We start from the raw sequence: 21,551 nt of genomic DNA, 5'->3' as shown, positions 1-21,551 counted from the left end.
CATGGCCCAACATGCCGATTTGTTATTTGGACCTTTGGTAGTTACAAAATTAACAAGAAAAAAAAATCTGTATAAATGTGTTACTGGGGATCTAAACACACCCAGCTAGCTGCCAGAAGAACTAGAAAGAAAAGCAGGTAACAATTATTTCTCTTGGGAATTAGGGCTGAGGAAATGGAAAATGAGAAAGCAGCTGACAGCTCTTTGCACCAGCATTTCTGTATAATTTGATGTGTGACTAGGTGAATGTATTAATTCCAAACACTGTAACTACTGTTCTAAAATGTGTGTGCTGGGAATGCAGCATGTCTCTGCGAGTTGTGAAAAGCAAGAGCTTATCTTGGAGAAAATAAACGCAGTTTTGTACTTTCTGAACAGCAATTTAAAATTTGATGCAATAACACTCATTTAAATCAAGTTCAGTAAACTTGAACTTTTAGCTAACCCAGAAAAGAGTCTTCCTGAATACAACCTAAACAGTAAGAATTGTCTTTTCTGGACCTGGGGAGATGGCTCAGTTTAAATCTCCAGTATCCATGTAAAAAAGCCAGGTGTTGTATTCAAGTCTGTAACCTGTGTGCTGGGGGAGGGGCAGAGATGGGAGGAGCCCTGGGGCTTGCTGGGAGCTAGACAGCCAACCAGCAAAGCAGAATCACAGAGCTCAAGTTCAGTGAGAGAACGTGTCTCAAAAAACTCAAATGGAGAGCAACTGGGGAAGTCATTTGACACTGACCTCCCTGCCCCCCCACACACTTTCACATGTACACACACATACACACACACTCTCACACACACATTCAGAGAGAGAGAGAGAGAGAGAGTTTTAAGTGACAAAAACTTCACGTCCATTGAATTTAGAAAGTAATTGCAAGCTAAACCACAAACTACAGAAGACAGAAAGTTCTGGCACAAATTGGGAGGAAAGACAGCCGATGGAAGAGCTTGTGCATAGACCAAGTTCTCCAAAAGCATTAGGTCGTCATGGAGACAGAGAGGATGGGTCTCTCAGCTGGGACAGTGAATCCTTGGGGTTGGCTCAAGAATGGCCAACAGCCTGCTCCAACTTGCTGAAATCAGGAAGTATGGTGCTGAGTGAGAAATGCTGAGACAGGACGCTTTCACTGGTCTGCCAGTGGGGTAGGATGGAAAGAAGCCATGAGGTGCCTACAGTAGGTGATTGATCACACCAGATGGTCTAAGTGCATGCTCACTCAGTGTTTATGCTTTGTCAGGAAGCCCTTTAAAATTTTTCACTTAATGCAAATTCACTCGAGGTAGGCGTTATTATGAGCATGCTATGTTACAGGTGAGATGCCAGAGGCATTGGGAGCCTAAGTGACTTGCCTGAGGCTACTGCTTACAACTGCAGAACCTCAACCCCAGACAGAATTCATTCAGAGTTCATGCTCCCAACAACTAATTAGGTTATAGTGCCTCTTTAAAGAGAACTATGAATCAAAGAAGTGGGAAGAAAGAAAGGAAGGAAACATCGCACACAAAATCCACTGCAGTAACAACAGCTAACGAGAACACCCAAGACCCATACATAGTATACTAAAAACCACAGAAAAGAGATATTCTGAGAAATTTTAAAAAAGTGTCAATTGTATGACTGTGGAGATTGTAGCTAGAAATAAAAAAATATATATAGCTTGCTGTGGGATGTTCTGTATGGCAAATGTGTTGCTCTGATTGGTCAATAAATAAATCACTGATTGGCCAGTGGCCAGGCAGGAAGTATAGGCGGGACAAGGAGGAGAATAAAGCTGGGAAGTGGAAGGCTGAGTCAGAGAGACACTGCCAGCTGCCACAATGACAAACAACATGTGAAGATGCCGGTAAGCCATGAGCCACGTGGCAGGGTATAGATTAATGGAAATGGATTAATTTAAGCTGTAAGAACAGTTAGCAAGAAGCCTGCCACAGCCATACAGTTTGTAACCAATATAAGTCTCTGTGTTTACTTGTTTGGGTCTGAGTGGCTGTGGGACTGACGGGTGAGAGAGATTTGTCCTGACTGTGGGTCAGGCAGGAAAACTCTAGCTACAATAGCTAATTAAAAGTAGTAGACAGATGAGAGGTCTGTGGAAATGAAAATAAATTAGTTTTTTATTCACAGTAGTCAATAGTGTTATCAAAAGTTGGCAAATCAAAACATGAAAGTGCTGTGGGATGGTCTGTATGTCAAATGTGTTCTCACCAACACCTCAATCCCAGTCCAGGTACACAGGACTGCTGTGGGATGGTCTGTATGTCAAATGTGTTGCTGATTGGTCAATGAATAAATCACTGATTGGTCAGTGGCCAGGCAGGAAGTATAGGCGGGACTAACAGAGAGGAGAATTGAGAGAACAGGAAGCTGGGTGAGAGAGACACTGCAAGCCGCCATGATGAGAAACAGCATGTAAAGATGCCGGTAAGCCATGAGCCATGTGGCAAGGTATAGATTAATGGAAATGGATTAATTTAAGCTGTAAGAACAGTTAGCAAGAAGCCTGCCACAGCCATACAGTTTGTAACCAATATAAGTCTCTGTGTTTACTTGGTTGGGTCTGAGTGGCTGTGGGACTGGCGGGTGTCAGAGATTTGTCCTGACTGTGGGCCAGTCAGGAAAAATCAAGCTACATGAAAGCTTAAGAATATTTTTTTCAAGATGTATTTTAGTGTGTGTGTGTGTGTGTGTGTGTGTGTGTGTGTGTGTGTGTGTGTGTATGTGTGTGTGTGTGTGTGTGTGCAAGTGAGTTCACATGCCCTTAGAGGCCAGAAGAAGGTGTTGGGTTCCATGAGCTGCCCCGTGTAGGTGCTAGGAATTGAGTCCTCAATTGGGTCCTCAGCAAGTGCATGCTATTAACTACAGATCCGGCATCATTCCAGTCCCATTAAGCATATTCTTAAAAGTTCTAGAATAACCAGCAAAGGACCTAGCCACACAGGATTCTCTAAATATCAGAAAGAAAATACAAGCCAAGAATACTGACATGTGCCTAGAACAGCCAGCACTTGAGAGGCTTGAGATAGGGAGGATCACCATTTTAAGGCTAGTGTAGCAACATTGCAAGATCCTATCTCAAGAGTTGTAGGAAGGGGGAGGAAAACGTTACTTATATCATTTGCTTTTCTGTTGCTGTGATAAAAATATCATGATTAAAACAACTTATAGAAGGGAACGTTTATTTGTGCTTATGGTTGTGGGTAGAGAGTCCATAATGTCAGAGAAAACATGGCAGTACATATTCAATGTCAAAGACATGGGAGGCAGAGGCTGAGCAAGGCTGTGAATTCTCAAAGCTTTCCCCCAGGGTATTCTTCCTCTGACAAGGCTGCACTACCTCTCCAAACAGCACCACCAATGGGGAACCAAGCATCCAAACATCTTAGCCTGTGGAGGACATTCCTCATTGAAACCACCACATTTAATTTTTAATGTGTTTGGCAAACACAACACTGAGGACAACAATAATGGTTAAAATCACAAAAGAGAAGTGTGCTCAAACATACCATCCTGTGCAGACAAGATACATCTACATACTAAAAACATGAAGATCTCAGGAAGGTTCAAAAAACCAAGCCACCATTCATTGTATGCAAAAGAGAGGTATGTAGAAAAAACAAATTCCAGACAAATATCACATAATTACAAAAAAGACGTTAATAAATTCATTGCATTATTAATGACCAAGTTGAATTCCTTCAAGAAGCATAAGAGAAATAAGTTCAATTGATATTGATAAAAGAGTTGATTGATGATGAATATGTCATGGAACACTAAGGACTCAGCATGGAAATTGCTTCTTCAAATAGAAAACAATAGCCCAACTGTCTAAAATTAGGACCATTAAAATTTCAAATCAAGGCCAATGGTGGTGGCATACGTCTTTAATCCCAGCACTTGGGAGGCAGAGGCAGGTGGATCTCTGTGAGTTCAAGGCCAGCCTGGTCTACAGAACAAGTTCCAGTGCAGCCAGGGATACACAGAGAAACCCTGTCTTGAAAAGCCAAAAACCAAAAGCCAAAGAACAAACAAAAAAAGAAAGAAAGAAATTTCTAAGAACATTAGAAACTGAAATTCTAAGAAACTTAGACAACAACAGCAGTGAGAAGACTGGGCATGAGAATGCATGTATTACCCAAAAATCAGTGCTTTGAAGAAAAATTTAAAGCCTTACTCAAAGTATTAAAGAAGAAAAAAAAACTGAGCTCATATTTAAAACATGAGATAAGAAAAAGAATAAGAAAATAAATATAAGGAAAGTAGTAAATAGTAATTAAAGACAAAAGCAGGTATTAATAACTTGGGAACAAATTATGTAAAAATAATAAACATAAAAATAGCTCATTTGGGAGAAATCATATGAAACGAGTAAAAGGGTAGCTTACCTTATTTTCAAAAGAAAGTAGAAAGAAAATGCGAACGTACACAGTTAGCAATTAGAATGCACTAAAAAAGCAACTGAAATAATTGCGTGGGAAGATTCTGCAAACGCACTCAAAAATTTAGATAAAAAGTATCTGTTTCCAGGGAAATATCACCCTCCAGAAGAGTTCTGAAGACAAACACCAATTTCCAGTGAAGATATTGAGAAAGTTGTCAAGGATAACCCCCCACAAAACACCAGATGCCACCCGTCTAACGACTTCCTTCAAAATACCAAGGGACAGGACTGTATCACACCGATCCTAAGTGATGTCTGTGTGTGTTTGGGGGTCGGGGAGAAAGTGGAGACTGACTTTGGTACTGAAAAATAGAATGCAAAAGAGAAACTACATGCTAGTTATGTAAGGAGTGATACAAAATGAAAGACGTGAGAAAGTTAGTGTACAATGATAGAATGGGTTCATCCTGGAGATACAAGGAATACTTCAAAATCAGGTTATCTAGTTATCTATAATTAGCAGTTAACTATAATTAGTTAAAGGAGAAGCTCTGCCAGTCATCTCAATAAAAACCCATTTTGCAAAGTTGAATAGTGTCATATGCTGTGGGATGTTCTGTATGGCGAATGTGTTGCTCTGATTGGTCAATAAATAAAACACTGATTGGCCAGTGGCTAGGCAGGAAGTATAGGTGAGACTAACAGAGAGGAGAAAAGAAAGAACAGGAAGGCAGAAAGAGACACTGCCAGCCGCCACGATGACAAACAGCATGTGAAGATGCCGGTAAGCCACGAGCCACGTGGCAAGGTATAGATTTATAGAAATGGATTAATTTAAGCTGTAAGAACAGTTAGCAAGAAGCCTGGTATGGCCATACAGTTTGTAACCAATATAAGTCTCTGTGTTTACTTGGTTGGGTAGAGACTGGCAGGTGAGAGAGATTTGTCCTGACTGTGGACCAGGCAGGAAAACTCTAGCTACAAATGGCGCTCAACAAAGATTAGTTAGTTATAGTTGAATATTAATTAAGATAGCAAGTGAATTAGATACAATAGGATAGATAATGGAATTATTTTCTCTGAATTTGTCAAATACAAATGAACTAGACATTGTTTAGGTATTTATTACTTGTATATATTGTATATAGTTATTGTACTTTTATATATAGTTTTTCTTATGTTAGTTATAACCTTTTTCCTTTTTTCTTTTTATTAAAATAGAAAAGGGGAAATATGGTGGTATTTTATTTGTACTGAAATGTGATTTTAATTGTATGTTAATAAATAAAGTTGCCCAGGGGTCAGAGCTATTACAACCATAGCAAAAGCTGGGCATTGGTGGTGCACACCTTTAATCCCAGCACTAGGCAGAGCTAGGTAGATCTCTGTTTGTTCAAGGATACCGCCAACATTGGAGACACATGCCTTTAATCTCAATACCATAGAAGACCTGGAGGGCTGTACATACAGGCAGTGATGAGGCAGTCATGTGTTTGGGTTTACAACCAATGAGAAGGCAGAACAGAAAGTCTATATAAAGACAAACAGACAGGAAGTAGGTCTCTTTCGGAGAGGTCTCTTGGCTGAAGAGGCTAGCTGCAGGGTAAGGCTCTTAGCTCTGATCTCTTGGGCAACTTTATTTATTAACATACAATTAAAATCACATTTCAGTACAAATAAAATACCACCATAGTCATATACCTATAATTCCTGCAATAGGGAGGCTGAGGCAGGAGAATCAAAGGTTCTCACTGACTGAGGAAAGCCAACCCAGACTTCAGGGCAAGATCTTGTCAAAAACAAACAAATCCTCCAAATAGCAAAAAAAAGTTGAGCATACTGCAAACCCCAGATTAAAAAGGCATATTTGTTTATAGACATAGCTTCACATACAAATGTATTCATATAAGTATATTTTGCACACACATATAACCAACCAAAATCTAGCATCATGCTCAAAGAAAGATCATTGTAATTAGGTTCATTACCATAAGAGACAAGAGGGATAAACAGCCTTTGAGAGGAAGGCATTGGGACACAGGAACAGACCCAGTGGCAGCTGCTAGTTGTGAGAACGGCTTCGGAATGAGGGGAGGGGTACTTCAGTGTCTGTTTGCTCGATGTCCCAGTCAAGGACAGTATCAGAATGGGTGGCAGGAATAGCCTGGCAGCCTCAGGAAGTTAGCTACACTCAGGTGACTGGACAAATAAGTCAATTGTCTAGAGATAATGAGAGACAGGCTTTTCGTTAAGGAAGAGGAGAGACACACGAATTTTCACGAAACTGAATCGGTAAAGGATTGACACCAAATGCCTTTGCTGGGAAAGCGCTTTTTTTTTCTCTTAGCAGTTGGCAGTGAGGTTATTTGGGTTCCATGAGAGACCCCTTCTCTGCAGCTAACTTTCCCCTCCTGACTTCAGTCCTTAGCACCCCTGGATCGTCCCATCGTAAGTCAATGACTTCACTGACAATAACCAAGTGATGGTTTCCTAATGCTCTCATACCCTATCCACGTACTCGCTGCTGTCCTCCCAGAATAGTTCCTATCACTTAAAAAGATGGGATAAACGATCATTTTCCCTTTAATTACAGATTCACAGAGTGACCATTTGATGTAAAAGTCACCTTCAAGGTGGGAAATGAGGCATGTACATTTTCTCTCCTCCCTTCTCCCCCTCTGGATTTAAAGGTTATCTTTTACGGTTGGTTATCTTTTAAATGCTAAAATTGTCCCAAATTTGACCAGTAAGATGACATTCATCTCCTCACGATGGTGCGTAGATAATCCTGTCGCGGGCCCCATGATCTCTTCCTTGCTTTTGGCAATAAGGAGACATATTAAGCCCTACCTCATACTTGCTCTGCTATGAACCTGGGATGCAGCCATGGTTTCTTTCAGTTCCAAAATATTTAGAGAACAAGATGAGAATGCTAACTGCAAAAGCTGTCACTTGGGTGCAATCGGTCTTTCACAACTTAAATGTGTCAGGTTTGATATGAAAACCAGGTGTTTTGTGTTTATATTTCAATTTCAATTTCAATATACTAGGTCTTTCCCTCTTAATATCTTCGTCTATGTGTGTCACTTTATTTATTTATTTGTTTGTTTGTTTATTGGCTTATGTTTTAAAATCTTGATTCTTGGCAATATTAACAAACTGTCTTATTTGCTACTGTTTATTAATTGTTCACATTTACAGCGATAGCATTAATTGCAAACAGTAAAATTTATTTTGAATTACCTTTCTAATTTTTTTCTCATGTGTGTTATGGGAGTGTGTGTGTGTGTGTGTGTGTGTGTGTGTGTGTGTACACATAGAGGCCATAGTGGAATTGCTAGGTTCTATGACAAATCTACAGTTAGTATTTTAGAAACTCCAAGCCTGTTTGCAAAGCACCAGAAAGAAGCCTTTTCAGTCCCCACACTGACAGGCAAGGGTTCCAGTTCCTCCACATCCCAGTCATCATTTGATACTATCTTTGTTTTGATCACAGCCATGTTGTAGGTATGACAGTCACTCATTGTGGTCTTGATTTGTGTTTCCCTGATTACATTCTTAGTGTGACAGTCTAAGGAAAGACTGGAAACAGAGCTAGGAAAATGGCTCTGTAGGAAAAGTGCTTACCACACAAATGTGAAGAGGATTTCAAATCCACAGGACCTAAAAAAGCTGGGCCGATCACCTACCCATAATCCCAGCATTCAGGAGGTAGAGGCAAGTAACCCCTGTGGAGAGACGGTTTTCTACACTGTGGGATTGGCTAGCTATGGTTTAGTGAAAGATAAATAAAGTGGAGAGTAATTAAAAAAGATACCTGATACATCCTTGGGACTCCATACCCAGACACTCTTACATGCATGGACAAGCAGAAGATATTAGTAAGAAATAAGAATGGGCTAGCTGGAGGGGCGGTGGTGGCGCACGCCTTTAATCCCAGCACTCGGGAGGCAGAGGAAGGCAGATCTTTGTGAGTTCGAGGCCAGCCTGGTCTACAAAGCGAGTTCCAGGAAAGGAGCAAAGCTACACAAAGAAACCCTGTCTCAAAAAAAACAAAACAAAAAAAAAAAAAAAAAAAAAAAAGAGTGGGCTAGTTGGATGACTCAGCACATTAACTGACTTGCTCTATAGCTTTATAACCTGAGTTCCATCCCCATCTACCATCCACATGGTAGGAAGAGAAAACTGTCTCCCAAAAGTTGCTTTGACCTACACATACAAAATGAAAAAATAAATGTAAGGAAATTTAAAAAAAGTATTTAAAAAGGAATGAAAAGATAAGAGGAAATATTTATAATCTATCTGGTAAAAATCTTGTATATAAATATATGAAAAAATCATACAACTAAATAATTTTTATAAATAGTAATCCAATTTAAAAAAATCTGAATGGCCACTTCATATCTAAATAGTCATTAAGTCATGAACAGACAGACAATGAACATTATTTCCCAAGGAAATGTAAATGAGAATCACAATGAAATACCATAGCACATCCAAATCAAAATTACTAAAATTCAAAGGGCCCAAAAGAACAAGCATTGGCTTATAATTCTCATTCCTTTCTGGTGAGACAGAAGAATGCTACTTTCACTTGGAATGGCTTTGGCAGCTTCTTACAGCATCCAAGATTCACTTAGCGAAAGCTCCAGCAATTTCATTTCACAGTATTTAGCAAGAAGGATGTTTATGCTCATCAAGGTGCATGGCACCTGCTTATATCCACTTGGGGTGGTAGAGTGTCCAAAAGTTAGAATACATGTAATTCAGAGGCAGTAGAAAAGGCCTAAGATTTGGGTCAGAAGTCAGAGATCAAAAGGATCAAATGGTCAAGAATTTGAAACAAACAAACAAACAAAAATGGGAGATATATATATATATATATATATATATATATATATATATATATATATATATATATATATATCTCCAAAACAGAAACATATGGACATCTATGAGTGGACATATATATCTCCTATTAGAGATGATGGACACTGTTCATATACAAGAGACCCTAGCCAACCAAGAAGACCAAATGGCTTGGACAGCCGTTATCAGTAATCTCACTTAGTAAGGACATGGGCCTCTTCCATCCCGGAACAGCCAGAGGTAAAACTCTCAAAACAGATGCATATTGCAGGTATAATCTTGCCTTTGTTGCTTACAGGATTTCAGCAAGTATCATGATCTGAGAGTAACAGAATTTTTGATCCTCTAGCATAGGGTCCTCCACATGCTTGGGGATCCAGTTCAGAACAAAGAATATGCCAGAATCCTCTGTGGCTCTAGGTTCCACTGTTACCAATCATGTATAACCAGTTCACTTATTGGGAGAATCTGCTTTTATATTATCCAGCTTACTTATGATTACTTGGTTTGTGCCGCTCAGTTGGGCGGATCTACCCATAAATCCCTTCTATCGACTGGTTGTGAGAATCACGACATAGCCACAGTTAAAGTGTTTTCCCAGACAGGGTATCTGCACTTTCTGCTCACATAGTGGGCTTATGCTTTTGGGGTCTGCTTGTGTTTGACCCCAGATGTCTCTCCACCTCTTGAGATGGTTCCTGGCCAGCTTGACCTTATTGCTTTGATGGAGCCCAGATGACAAGGCACGTTTCAAAATGAACAGACATCTGGCCAAACACTTCCCTAATCAGGGCTCATTTGCAGCTGTAGAAAGATGACATTTTAGATCATCTCTGTTTTCCCACAGAGCAGTTTTGCTACACAGTCTCCCATTTCTATACACGAATTCCTGGAACACCATGTACAAAAGTTCAGAAACGGGAAGTGGAGCGAGAGCAGCCTTACGCACGCAGAAGGTGTTGACTTTCAACAACTGAGACAGATTAAGACTCACCTTAATGTTTGAATCATAAGCTTGTGCCCTGTTCTTGGTATTAATTTTGCTCTTGAAACTCAAAACAAAGCTTCAGTTCAAATATGACTCAAGATCTCCGGTGCTTTGGCATGCTCCCTAGTTTTCAGCTTTGCCTTTATTTTATTAAGCATATTAAAGGCCCTATGATTAATATTAGCAGTTTAGTTTTCATTAAAATCTGGGCAGGAATGAAAATAAAAGGAGATAGTAAACGTATTACTTGATTCGACTAATTGTCAAAGATATCAGTGCTGCTGGCACAGAAGTGTCGCCGGCCCCTAAGATCAGCACAGGGAAGTTGAGTATTCATCTATCAACTATGTTCAAAACCCAAATTCAGTCACATAGGGGGGTTTTGGACATTTGAAAGGTTGTCCAAAAGTCAAACACAAAGATCTATTACTGCCTGTATTAAATTTAATTTAAAATTTAAATTGAATTACTGCCTTAATAAAAATGGTATTTGACAAGCTGTGACTTGAAACCCACACATGCTAACCATTCCAGGGGAAAGTGGCTGTAGTTGGACTGAGTGTCCCCCCAAGGCATGTGTGTTTAAGGGCTTGGTCACCAGCCTGGGAGTCTGGGGGTGGGCAGGATAACCTTTAAGAGGTGGGGCCAGGTAAAAGGAAGTAAGGTCAATGAGGGCATATCCTGGAGGGGGATATTGGGATCTTGGCCCCCGCCCCCACCCCTTCCCTGGATGCCATGGGGCAAATAGGCCTTCCCAACACACATTCTTGCCACTCTGTACTGCCGCACCAAAGGCCCAAAGGCAATGGAACCAACAGACCATCAAGCAAAACCTCAGAAATTAGGAAGCAAAGGAAATCTTTCTTCTGTATAAGCTGATTGTCTCAAGCATTTGTTGTCATGATGAAAAGCTCACAAACACAGTGGCTGGTTGATTTTGTGTGGGTAGGTTCCAAGCAGTAAATGCTGTGGCACCCAAGCCAGGTCTCTCTGGCCTAACCGCTTTGAACCCTCTCTGTGAGCTCCAAGAGTTTCAAATGCCTTTGCCTGAGGTGCTGAACATGGGCAGAGAGCGAACAGCCCTCTTCTGCCTCCCTCCCAGCAGCCCTCAGTGACTAAGGGGAGTCTATGTATGAAGACTCCAGCTTCCTTGGGATCACACTGGGAAACAGGCTTTACATCATTTCTCAGGCTCTTCCTCTTGGACTAAACTAGAGCCACTGTCTCTTGACAAGGCCTCTTCTCTGGCCACCTTTCCTATCCTCTCCCCCCTCATCTCCAAGTTCTCCTGTATTTCCTCCATGCGCTGCTTGTGTGCAAATTCTCCTGATGTGCCTCCCATCATTTGACACCCCTACAGCCACAGCTTCTAATTGGAATGGGAGTCAGCTGCCCACCAACCTCTGCAGTTACCTGTCACGAGACCCAGAAGGGCGCCAAATCCTGAAAACTCATGAACTCAGCAGATCCATTCTCGGGGTGTCTACATGTGGAATGCTTGAGGACAGAGATGGTGGTGGCAGCAGAAACTTAGAAACAGCGGTCAGGGGACAGGGAAGGATGGGGACACAAGAGGTGGCACAAAGCACCGGCCACAGTCATGGGGCACAAGCTTTTCTCATGGCTCGAGATTCCTTTTTTGAATGAGTGAACCCATACTTAAACCTCACCTTCCGCCTTTAGGTGCTCCATCTTCTGCTTGAGAGCCCAGCAATGGTTTACATGTTTCAAATGTATTATTTCAAGTGTCATTGTATACCTGAGAAATTTGGTTCTGCACCTAACATTTCAACGGCTCAGTAAAATGCTCTAGATTGTCAGTTGCTCCAAATGGCCCTAAGCTGGAATTCAATATCTCTCAAGGTTTTAAAGAATACAGTTTCTCTTCCTTCTGCAATCTGCTTCCTTCCATAGTTTGGGTCTCAGTTTAAGGAAAAAAGTCCTTGAAAGCAGCAGCAGTTCATTTCTCGTTAAAGGAGATGTGATATGTCTTCCTTTGTCACAGCCCAGACTGCAGCTAAAAACACACTGCTGCACTTTGGGACTGGGAAGAGATTTGGGGGCTTAAAAAAAAGTTTAACAGCTGAGTAAAGCTATTTTAAAGGAAATGCACAGCCCTTTGCAGCTTCTTGGAACCCAGTACAGGATAACACAGTATGTTAGATGTGCTCAGAATATTTTTATGCATTATCTGTGCTCCTGGCTCGGACATCTGTGAGGCAACAAGCAGCACACATATTACCTGAAGGTTGTGAAAATGGAAAGGTGAAGTATTTGGTCAACTAAACAAGGTTTAGATTAATAGCTGGGAAGCCAGGACCTGAGCTCCTGGCTTTTCACAACTAGGATGTTGGGCTGTTTGTAATCTGTGGTGTTATTACTGTGGTCCCTTGAGGGCAGGGGGTCTATATTATGATTGAGAGGCTGGGGAATGCACAAAATAGACATTCAACTTCTAATGTAACCAAGATATGTGAAATAGAGATTTTGAACTGTCACGCCCATGTTGGGCGCCAGATATTGGTGAAATTATTAAGGCCACTCAACGTAGTTAAAAGGGAGGTTTATTTTGTGGGGTAATTTACAAGTGAATGGATAGTTTACAGAGTCTGGGTAAGGCATGGCGCAGTCCGGTGGTGTTCTCTGGAGAACTCTGCTCGGTCTACCTCCAGCGTCCAGGGTCCAGGAACCAAGAGAGCCGGCGCATCCGGATCTCGGGTCTTCAGGGTCCTCTCCTGGCTCTGCCTTGTAGGTGTGACAGTTACCGAAGCCTCAATGGGGACTGGAACTTCCAGATCAAGGCTGGAATGGCTACCCACTACAAATAACCTCTGAGACTCAAATCAATTTTGAAAGAGTGTGGTGTTTAGAGTTTGATCCTTTTTAAAAGTCAGAAATATCCCAGAGGTCTGTCTTCCCCTTTGTGCATTCAATCTAACATTTTCTTTTGAAAAAACAAGAAAGTACATAGTTGTTTATTCTGGGAAGGAAATAAAGATTTTCAAGTGTTCCTAAACTTCATTTCTAGCTAATTCCAGCAACACTGTGTCACTTTTTGTCCCATGATGCTGTCTGGCTATGGATGACCATAATGACTAATAAGTACTATTTTAAAAGTTATATTAGAGAAATAGGCATCACAGTTTATTGTGATTTTACCACTTAGAGACTATATGTTGTTTTTAAAATAAGTTTGAAGTTGTCTTCTTGGTGCTTCAGAATATCTGCATTCCATTTATTTCTATGGATATTGAACAATCCAGAAGAGAAGGAGCGATTGCTCCGAGTTTCCCCTTCTAAGGAATAAGTTGGTGAATTGATGCTAAAGGCTTCACTCCTCTTGATCCCTCATACTTAACTCAGGGCAGAGGCTTCTAGCTGAACTGTTAGTTGACCTTTATTTCTAGCTAACAGAGGCATGGGACTTCAGGAATCTTATAATTAGACCCTGTGGACCAGCTCCACACCCAGCTTCCAAGGAGGCTTTGGAGAGAAGCTTCAGTGACAGCACTTAGCTCCAGGGCAGCAGGAACCAGCCCGCCTCGGACACTAGTGGGATCCTTTCATTACTCAGAGGTCTGTAGGAAGATGCTGCCTCTGCCTTCCAAATTCTCCAAAATGTCTGCAAAGATGCCATGTATGCAAAACACACGAAGATGTATTTCTGAAAACCCAAAGTAGCCACAAGGTAAAAATCCACTGTTCTTTTCTCCTTATATTTCACCTAGATGTCTTCCCAGGCAGTTTCTTTCCTTCCCTCTACCTGGTGAAGATTGCTCCCCTACAAGGTCACCTAGAAAGCCCCTGTGGAAATTTTTGAATGTGTTTTGGGTTTGGGCTGTCAAAGCACATTCTCTGGGTCACAAATCATTCCCTTCTCCCTCTCCTGCAACATACCCAGAGCTCAGAACAAGCTGCATTTTGAGCTGAGAACTCTTGAATTAACATTGATCTTCAGAATGGGTTTAGAATCCTGAGAGCCAGAAACAAATTCATCTGTGAAGGTTATCTATTATCTCTGACAATACCATTTCTTGGAAAAGATACATAATAGCATATTTACATGAATCTGATTCATAATATTTTGAACTCTTTGCTGTGTGTATATATACTTGAAAGGAATATACTGGGTTGACATAGGTGAAATCTAAAAATACATTCGGCATAACTTAGCCAATGACTCTTATTTGATAGCTGATACAGAAAAGGAGAGATCAATAAATGAATGAGCAAATAATTACATAGTTAAGAAGTCATTAACTCTCTAACCTTTTAAGTCTATAATATATTACAATAAGTATTCACTACATAATACGTGCTGAACATTAAGATGTCATTATAGATAGTACATACAGAAGACATTGGTCATTGTGTGTGGGGGTGTGTGGGGATGCATGTGTGTGTACGTCTTTGCCAGAAGACAACCTAAGGTTATGTTCTACAAGCTCTGTATACTTTTTTGAGACAAAATTTCCTCTGGCATGGAACTTATCAAGAAGGTGAGGCAGGCTGACCAGTGAGCTCAGTTTCTTGTATCTATTTCCTCAGTGCTGGGAGAGCAAGTGTAGACCACCAAACCTGACTTTTTAAAAAGTTGTTGTTCATATGAATTCTGCATATTTCAACTCAGGGCCTTGTATTTCAAGGCAAGCACCTTAGCAGCTGAGTTGTCCTGCCAGCACTGGCACGGGTCATTTCTGACTATTTGGGCTCCGTTTCTGCTTTGTATCTGCCACATTGTCTATGAATACTTCTTATTTTAGAAGCCAGATGATCCATAGCCCCTGTGACCACTCCCAATCTCGTCTAAGGAAAGCTCTGAGCCTGGCTCCTCCATGAACTTTGCAGGCTGGGTCAAAAGCAAACTGGTTTGAGAACGGTTCACAGTTCTCACAGCGGCAGAATGTGGGAGCCAGACCTCTCCCGCAGTGTAACCTTGATCTTGGTCTCTGTAGGCAACACCACTGTTCAGCTCCTGTTCAGCCTAAAGCCTTGTACTCAAGTTTTCCATTCATTTTCTGGCCCCTTATATCTGTCTCTGCCAAAACAAACAAACAAACAAAAAAACTAAACCAAAACAAAACAAAACAAAAAAACTAAGGGTTTTTCTGTTGCTTACTTTTTGAAAGGAACACACCCAGAAACAATGCAATGGATCAGTGAAGAGTCACGGAGAAAATAGAATGTCACTTTGAAAAGCCCCCTGAAGAAACAACAGTGTCCCAGTGGTCTGAGCTCTATCAGAAGTGTGATGGTTTCTTGACTGCCAATGTCACTGGATTGGGAGATGCCTAACAGATTAATAAAGTATACTAACTGAGTGTCTGTGACCGCACTGCTATAGACCATGGTAATACTGGACAGTGAACTAAGGGAGAAGATGTACTCTGAGTGTGGCTCACACTGGACCTCATAGCACAAAACAATAAGAAGAAAGCCAGAAAACACAAACATACTCTGTTCTCATTCAGTGGACACGTGTTTTCTGCTGCCATTGCTCTTAGATATCTTTTTCCAGTGTTTGAAGATAGACTCTGACCAGAGAGTCTTCAGAGGGCTTCAGCTCTTCAGTCTCGGACAAGGAATGCATCGGTCCTTTCTTCTGAGGCTTCTAAATTCTTCGACCAAACAGCCACTGGCTTTCCCAGTTCTCTAGCTTACAGAGACAGTCATTGTGGGACCATTCAGCCTCTGATTGTGTGACCAACCAAATAAATTCTCTTTATAATTTTATATGAAGTCTCTTAGTTCTTTTCCTAGAGAGAACCTTCACATGAAACCTGTCAAGATGCGACACAGAGGACATTGCTTGTGGAGGTCAGCCTCCCAGAGCAGGGTGAATTCCAGAAAGGGAAGGAAAGGGGTCTAAGAGAAGGAATTTCAGAGACAGAACAGTCAACACAACAATCCTGGAGACATCTGAACCCTTTAAAATGTTTGCCATCTTCCCAGTAATTAACGATAGACCAACTGTTAACAAGATTCTTATGGTATCACTGAAGATTACAATTTTATTAAACACAAGTCTGCGAAAGTCATTCTGAAAAGAAATTAAAGGCAACATTTATAGGTCTCCACCACTAAACTTTATATTATATGTATTTATATAATTTATATTATAAAATTCAATTTAAAAAGTAACCTCAAATTTCATATTTTCTTTCCCTGCCCTTCATTCTAATTCTCCACTTGCTGCTTCTTGGTTAACCACAGTGTGAGCAGCCACCACCTCACACTCTTGCCACCTCTGACAGGACAGTTCCTGCATGCACAACGCCTTCCCCATCATGTCAAATGGAAACTTGAGAAACCAGGAGCCAAAATATGCCTTCCTTCTCTTAAGTTGTTTTGCTGGGCATTCCGCCACAGTGGTGAGAAATGTGATTAGCACAAAGAAATATTTTGAGATCATATTATATAGGCATATAAATTTTATAACACTGTGAAAATGCAAAGTATTACGTATGTAGTGTAACCTGATGTTAGTGCAAAAAAAGGAAATTTGTCAACATTAACTCATCCCCATTGACTTATAATTAAGCTAATATTCAGTGATACACTCAGATGACAAGTGTCATCTTATATATATGTGAAACTATCAGGAAAAAAATAAAATAAAATAATGAAAGAAAGCAGTGACTACAAGATTAATCAGTCAAATAAAATTTGAGGTAAAACTATATTAAAGGTATTGTCATGTAACAAAAAAGGTCTATTTTATAAAAGTGAGTTGCAAAATCAATGAAGGTACAAAGACATAAAACTGTGTTTCAAATATATAAAGCAGAAAAAACACACAACACAAAACATGAGTGACATAAGTATGTCTCTACTTCTTGACATATTAACCAAAAACTGCAATATTGAAGTAGTGATAACATAGTTTTAAAAAACTGATTTGTGACTAAAAATGGAATTTAGTATTCAGCAAACAGAAAATACTACTTCAACTTTAAAGCTTCGTAAAAATATCATAAAACTGATTATTCATTAAGACTTAGAAAACCTCAATAGAGCCCAACAAAGGAGAAACCAAGCAAAGCAGAGTCTCTGACCACAGGCCATTGCAACTAGAAATTAATTTCAACAGTGTAAACTGAAAAAAAAAACAGATGGTTATGAAGAAGCCATTAACAGATGTCTCTTGGACAAATCTGAAAGCCTGAGTATTTAGAAAAGAACAACAATGGGAACCCGATGTCATTACCAATGGGTCACAGCCAATGCACTTGTCTGAGGCAAATGCAGAACACAAGGAAACAAAATGAACTAAGCATTTCTTTCAAAGAGTCAGGAAAGAGTAACAAAATAAATGCCATGAGGTTATCAGAAGCAATTTTAAAAGAAATTAAAATAAATGACCCAAGAAATATAAAAATGGGAAATAAATAATTTTTTTTTTTTTTTTTGGTTTTTAGAGACAGAGTTTCTCTGTGTAGCTTTGTGCCTTTCCTGGAACTCACTTTGTAGACCAGGCTGGCCTCAAACTCACAGAGATCCACCTGCCTCTGCCTCCCAAGTGCTGCGATTAAAGGCATGCGCCACCACTGCCCAGCAGGAAATAAATACATTTAAGGGCTACATATTAGAAGCATGTGTTAGAATGTTGATTCTAAGAATACATCAAAATGATCATCAACCATAATCAAGTAGGCTTCATCCCAAAGATGCAGGAATAGTTCAATATATGAAAATCAGTAAATGCTATCTACCATCCAAACAAACTGAAAGAAAAAAATGATCATCTCATTAGATACAGAAAAGGCCTTTGACAAAATCCAACACCTCTTCATGATAAAAGTCCTGGAGAAATTAGGGTCACAAGGGACATACCTAGATATAATAAAGGCCATTTACAGAAAGTTTATAGCCAACATCAAATTAAATGGAGAGAAACTCAAAGCAATTCTACTAAAATCAGGAGCAAGAAAAGGCTGTCCATTCATTCCATACTTATTCAATATAGTGTTTGAAGTTTTAACTGGGGTGATAAGACAATTGAAGAAGATCAAGGGCACATAAATGGGAAAGGAAAAAGTCAAAGCATCACTATTTGTAGATGATATGATAGTATACATAAGTGACCCTGAAAGTTCTACCAGGGAACTCCTACAATTGATAAACACTTTCACTGATCATTTAAAAAAAACTGTAGCCTCCTATATACAAATGATCAATGGACTAGAAAGAAACCAGATAAATAACACCCTTCACAATAGCCTCAAATAATATAAAATATCTTGGAGTAACTCTAACAAAGCAAGAGAAAGACTTGTATGATAAAAACTTCAAGTCTTTTAAGAAAGAAATTGAAGAAGATAGCAGAAGATGGAAAGATCTCCCATGCTCATGGATCAGTAGGAATAACATAGTAAAAATGGCCATCTACAGATTCAATGCAATCCCCATCAAAATCCCAACACAATTCTTTACAGGCCTTGAAAGGATAATTCTCAACTTCATAACAAAAAAACCCAGGATAGTAGAATAGTCATGGACAATAAAAGAAATTCCAGGGTTATCACCATCCCTGATTTTAGGCTGTACTACAGAGAAATAGTAATAAAACCCACATGCTATTGGCATAAAAACAGACACATTGATCAGTGGAGTCAAACTGTAGACCCAGACATAAATCCAAACACATTTGGACACCTGAATTGGGTGGGGGTCGGGGAGAGCCATAAATACATACTGGAAAAAAGACAGCATCTTCAACAAATGGTGCTGGTCAAACTGGATGTCTGAATATAGAATGTAAATAGATCCATATTTATCACCTTGCATAAAACTCAAGTCCAAGTGTATCAAAGACCTCAACGTAAAACCAGACACACTGAACGTGTGCCTTAGTTAAGGTTTCTATTGCTGTGAAGACTCACCATGACCATGACAAACTCTTATGAAGGAAAACATTTAATTGGGGCTTACAGTTCAGAGGTTTAGTTCATTATCATCATGGCAGGTGGAAACGGCAACATGCAGGCAGACATTGTGCTGGAGAAGGAGCTGAGAGTTCTATATCTTGATTCACAGGCAGCAGAAGCAACTGTGTCACACTGAGCATAGCTTGAACATAGGAGACCTCAAAGCCCACCCCTATGGTGACACACTTCCTTCAACAAAGCCATAACTACTCCAATCATGCCACACCTCCTAATAGTGTCACTCCCTAAGGAGGGCATTTTCTTTCAAACCACCACAACTTGATGGAAGAGAAAGTAAGGAAAAGCCGTGAATTCATTGTCACAAGAGATGACTTTCTCAACAGAATCGGGGTAGTGCAGGCACTAAAATCAACAATTAATAAATAGGGCCTCATAAAACTGAAAAGCTTCTGTAAGGCAAAGGACACCATCAGTCAAACAAAGTGGCAGTCTACAGAATGGGAAAAGATTTTTTTAACAACTCCAAATCTAGTAGAAGACTAATATCAACAATTTATAAAATACTTAAGAAAATAGACATCAAAAGAAACCAAATAATCTAATTAAAAATGGGGTACAGATCTAAACAGAGAATTCTCAACAGAGGAATCTCAAATGGCTGAAAAACACTCAACATCCTTAGCTATCAGGGAAATGAAAATCAAAACTACTCTGAGATTCCATCTTGTACCTGTCATAATGACTAAGATCAATAACACAAGTGACAGGTGTCGAGAATGTGGAGCAAGAGAAACACTCCTCCATTGCTAGTGGAAGTACAAATTTGTATAGCCACTGTGGAAATCAGTATGATGGTTCCTTTGAAAATTGGGAATCAACCTACCTCAAGACCCAAATATACCACTCCTGGGCACATACCCAAAGCACGCTTTATCCTACCACAGGGACACTTGCTCAACCATGTTCATTGTGGCTTTATTTATAATAGCCAGAAACAGGAAACAGAATAGATGTTCCTCAATCAAAAAATGGATAAAGAAAATGTGGTACATTTACAAAATGGAGTATTACTCAGCTGTTTAAAAAAATGTCATGAAATTTACAGGCAAATGTATGGAACTAGCAAAACTCATCCTAAGTGAAACAACCCAGACTCAGAAAGACAAATATGGTATGCATTTACTTATAAGTAGATATTAGCTGTTAAGGAAATGTTAACCAAACTACAATCCATAGAACCAGAGAGATTAGGTAAAGAGAGGTGGGGAGCAGGGAACACATGGATCTCCCTGGGAAGGGGAAATAGAATAGATTTTAAGGGTAGACTCGGGGCAGGTGGGGTCTGGATTGGGAAGGATCAGGTGAGGGGGTAGGATAGGAGAGAGTTCAGAGAGAGATGACTGGAATTTAGGGGACACTTGGAGAGTGGTGTGGAAACCTAGTGTGGTGGAAGCGTCCTGGAATCTATGAAGGTGATCCTAATGAGGACTCCTAGTAATGCGGGATGTCAAGTCTCAACTGGCTATCTATTGTAGCCAGGCAAGAATTCCAGTGGAAGGACTGGGTTGCATTCAACTGAGTTGTTGGTCAAAGGGTCTCATGGCAATCTCCAAACAACCCAGGCTGATGCTTAAGACAAAGGGTTGCTCTCTGCAAACTGACAGCAAGGCAGGCCCCATTGCCTAGGACAACATCCACACAACTCACTGAACATGGAGAAGTTGAGCCAGTATCTACATGGAGCCTTTACCCCTACATTCTAGTCTTTTTGATGCAGGAAGGTACTCTTCAGTCTACCAAAAGAGAAACATGGACACCAACCCAGACACAAAACCTTTGACCTACAATCTTTCCTGCCTGCAAAATATGGTAAGGCAGGGAGTGTTGGGACAGAACTTCTGGGAGTAGCCAACCAATGTCTGATTTGATTGAAGGCCCACTTCACAAGAAGGAACATATACCTAACACTACTTGAGTAACCAAGAACCAGAGAGAGCTAGATAGCTCAAAGACCTGGAGCAAAACCAAGCACAACTGGTCTAAAAAAATCAATAACATTATTCCTAATGATATTCTCCTATGCTCATAGATTAGTGCCTTGTCCAGTCATCAATGGAGAGGCTTCCTCTGGCAGCAGAGAGCAACAGATACAGAGACCCACAACCAGAAATTATGTGGAAAGAGAATCTAAATGGGGAGGCTCCATCAAACCTCCCTTCAGAGCTCAGAGAATGCTGTGAAAGAAGAGGCAGAAAGATCATAAGATTCAGAGGGGATGGAGAACAAGGCCCTCTGAACCAACTAAGCAGAGTGCATATGAGCTCACAGAGACTGAAGCAGCAAGCATGGGGCCTGCATGGGTCTGTACCAGGTCCTCTGCATGCATATTATAGCTATTTTTTTTTATGAGACTCTTGACTATGAGAATGAGTG

At 40.3% G+C, this 21,551-nt stretch overlaps 2 long non-coding RNA genes across 17 annotated transcripts in view; both read right to left on the bottom strand.

Annotated features, from left to right (window-relative positions):
- Window positions 1-21,551, bottom strand: part of LOC128102476 (uncharacterized) — a 198,390-nt gene that overhangs the window by 141,389 nt on the left and 35,450 nt on the right. The window lies entirely within an intron of this gene.
- On the bottom strand, window positions 12,778-16,686 carry LOC128102477 (uncharacterized). Its single transcript, XR_008215438.1, has 2 exons — window positions 15,687-16,686; window positions 12,778-15,268 (listed from the first exon to the last, which is right to left on the bottom strand). It is a non-coding gene; the product is annotated as an uncharacterized LOC128102477 (long non-coding RNA).

This window comes from Peromyscus californicus, unplaced genomic scaffold (genome assembly GCF_007827085.1).
Source record: "Peromyscus californicus insignis strain IS unplaced genomic scaffold, ASM782708v3 Scaffold_7__1_contigs__length_154581171, whole genome shotgun sequence".
Lineage (NCBI taxonomy): Eukaryota > Metazoa > Chordata > Mammalia > Rodentia > Cricetidae > Peromyscus > Peromyscus californicus.
The sequence above is the reverse complement of the archived record's forward strand: the minus strand, read 5'-3'. Positions and strand labels throughout refer to the sequence as shown.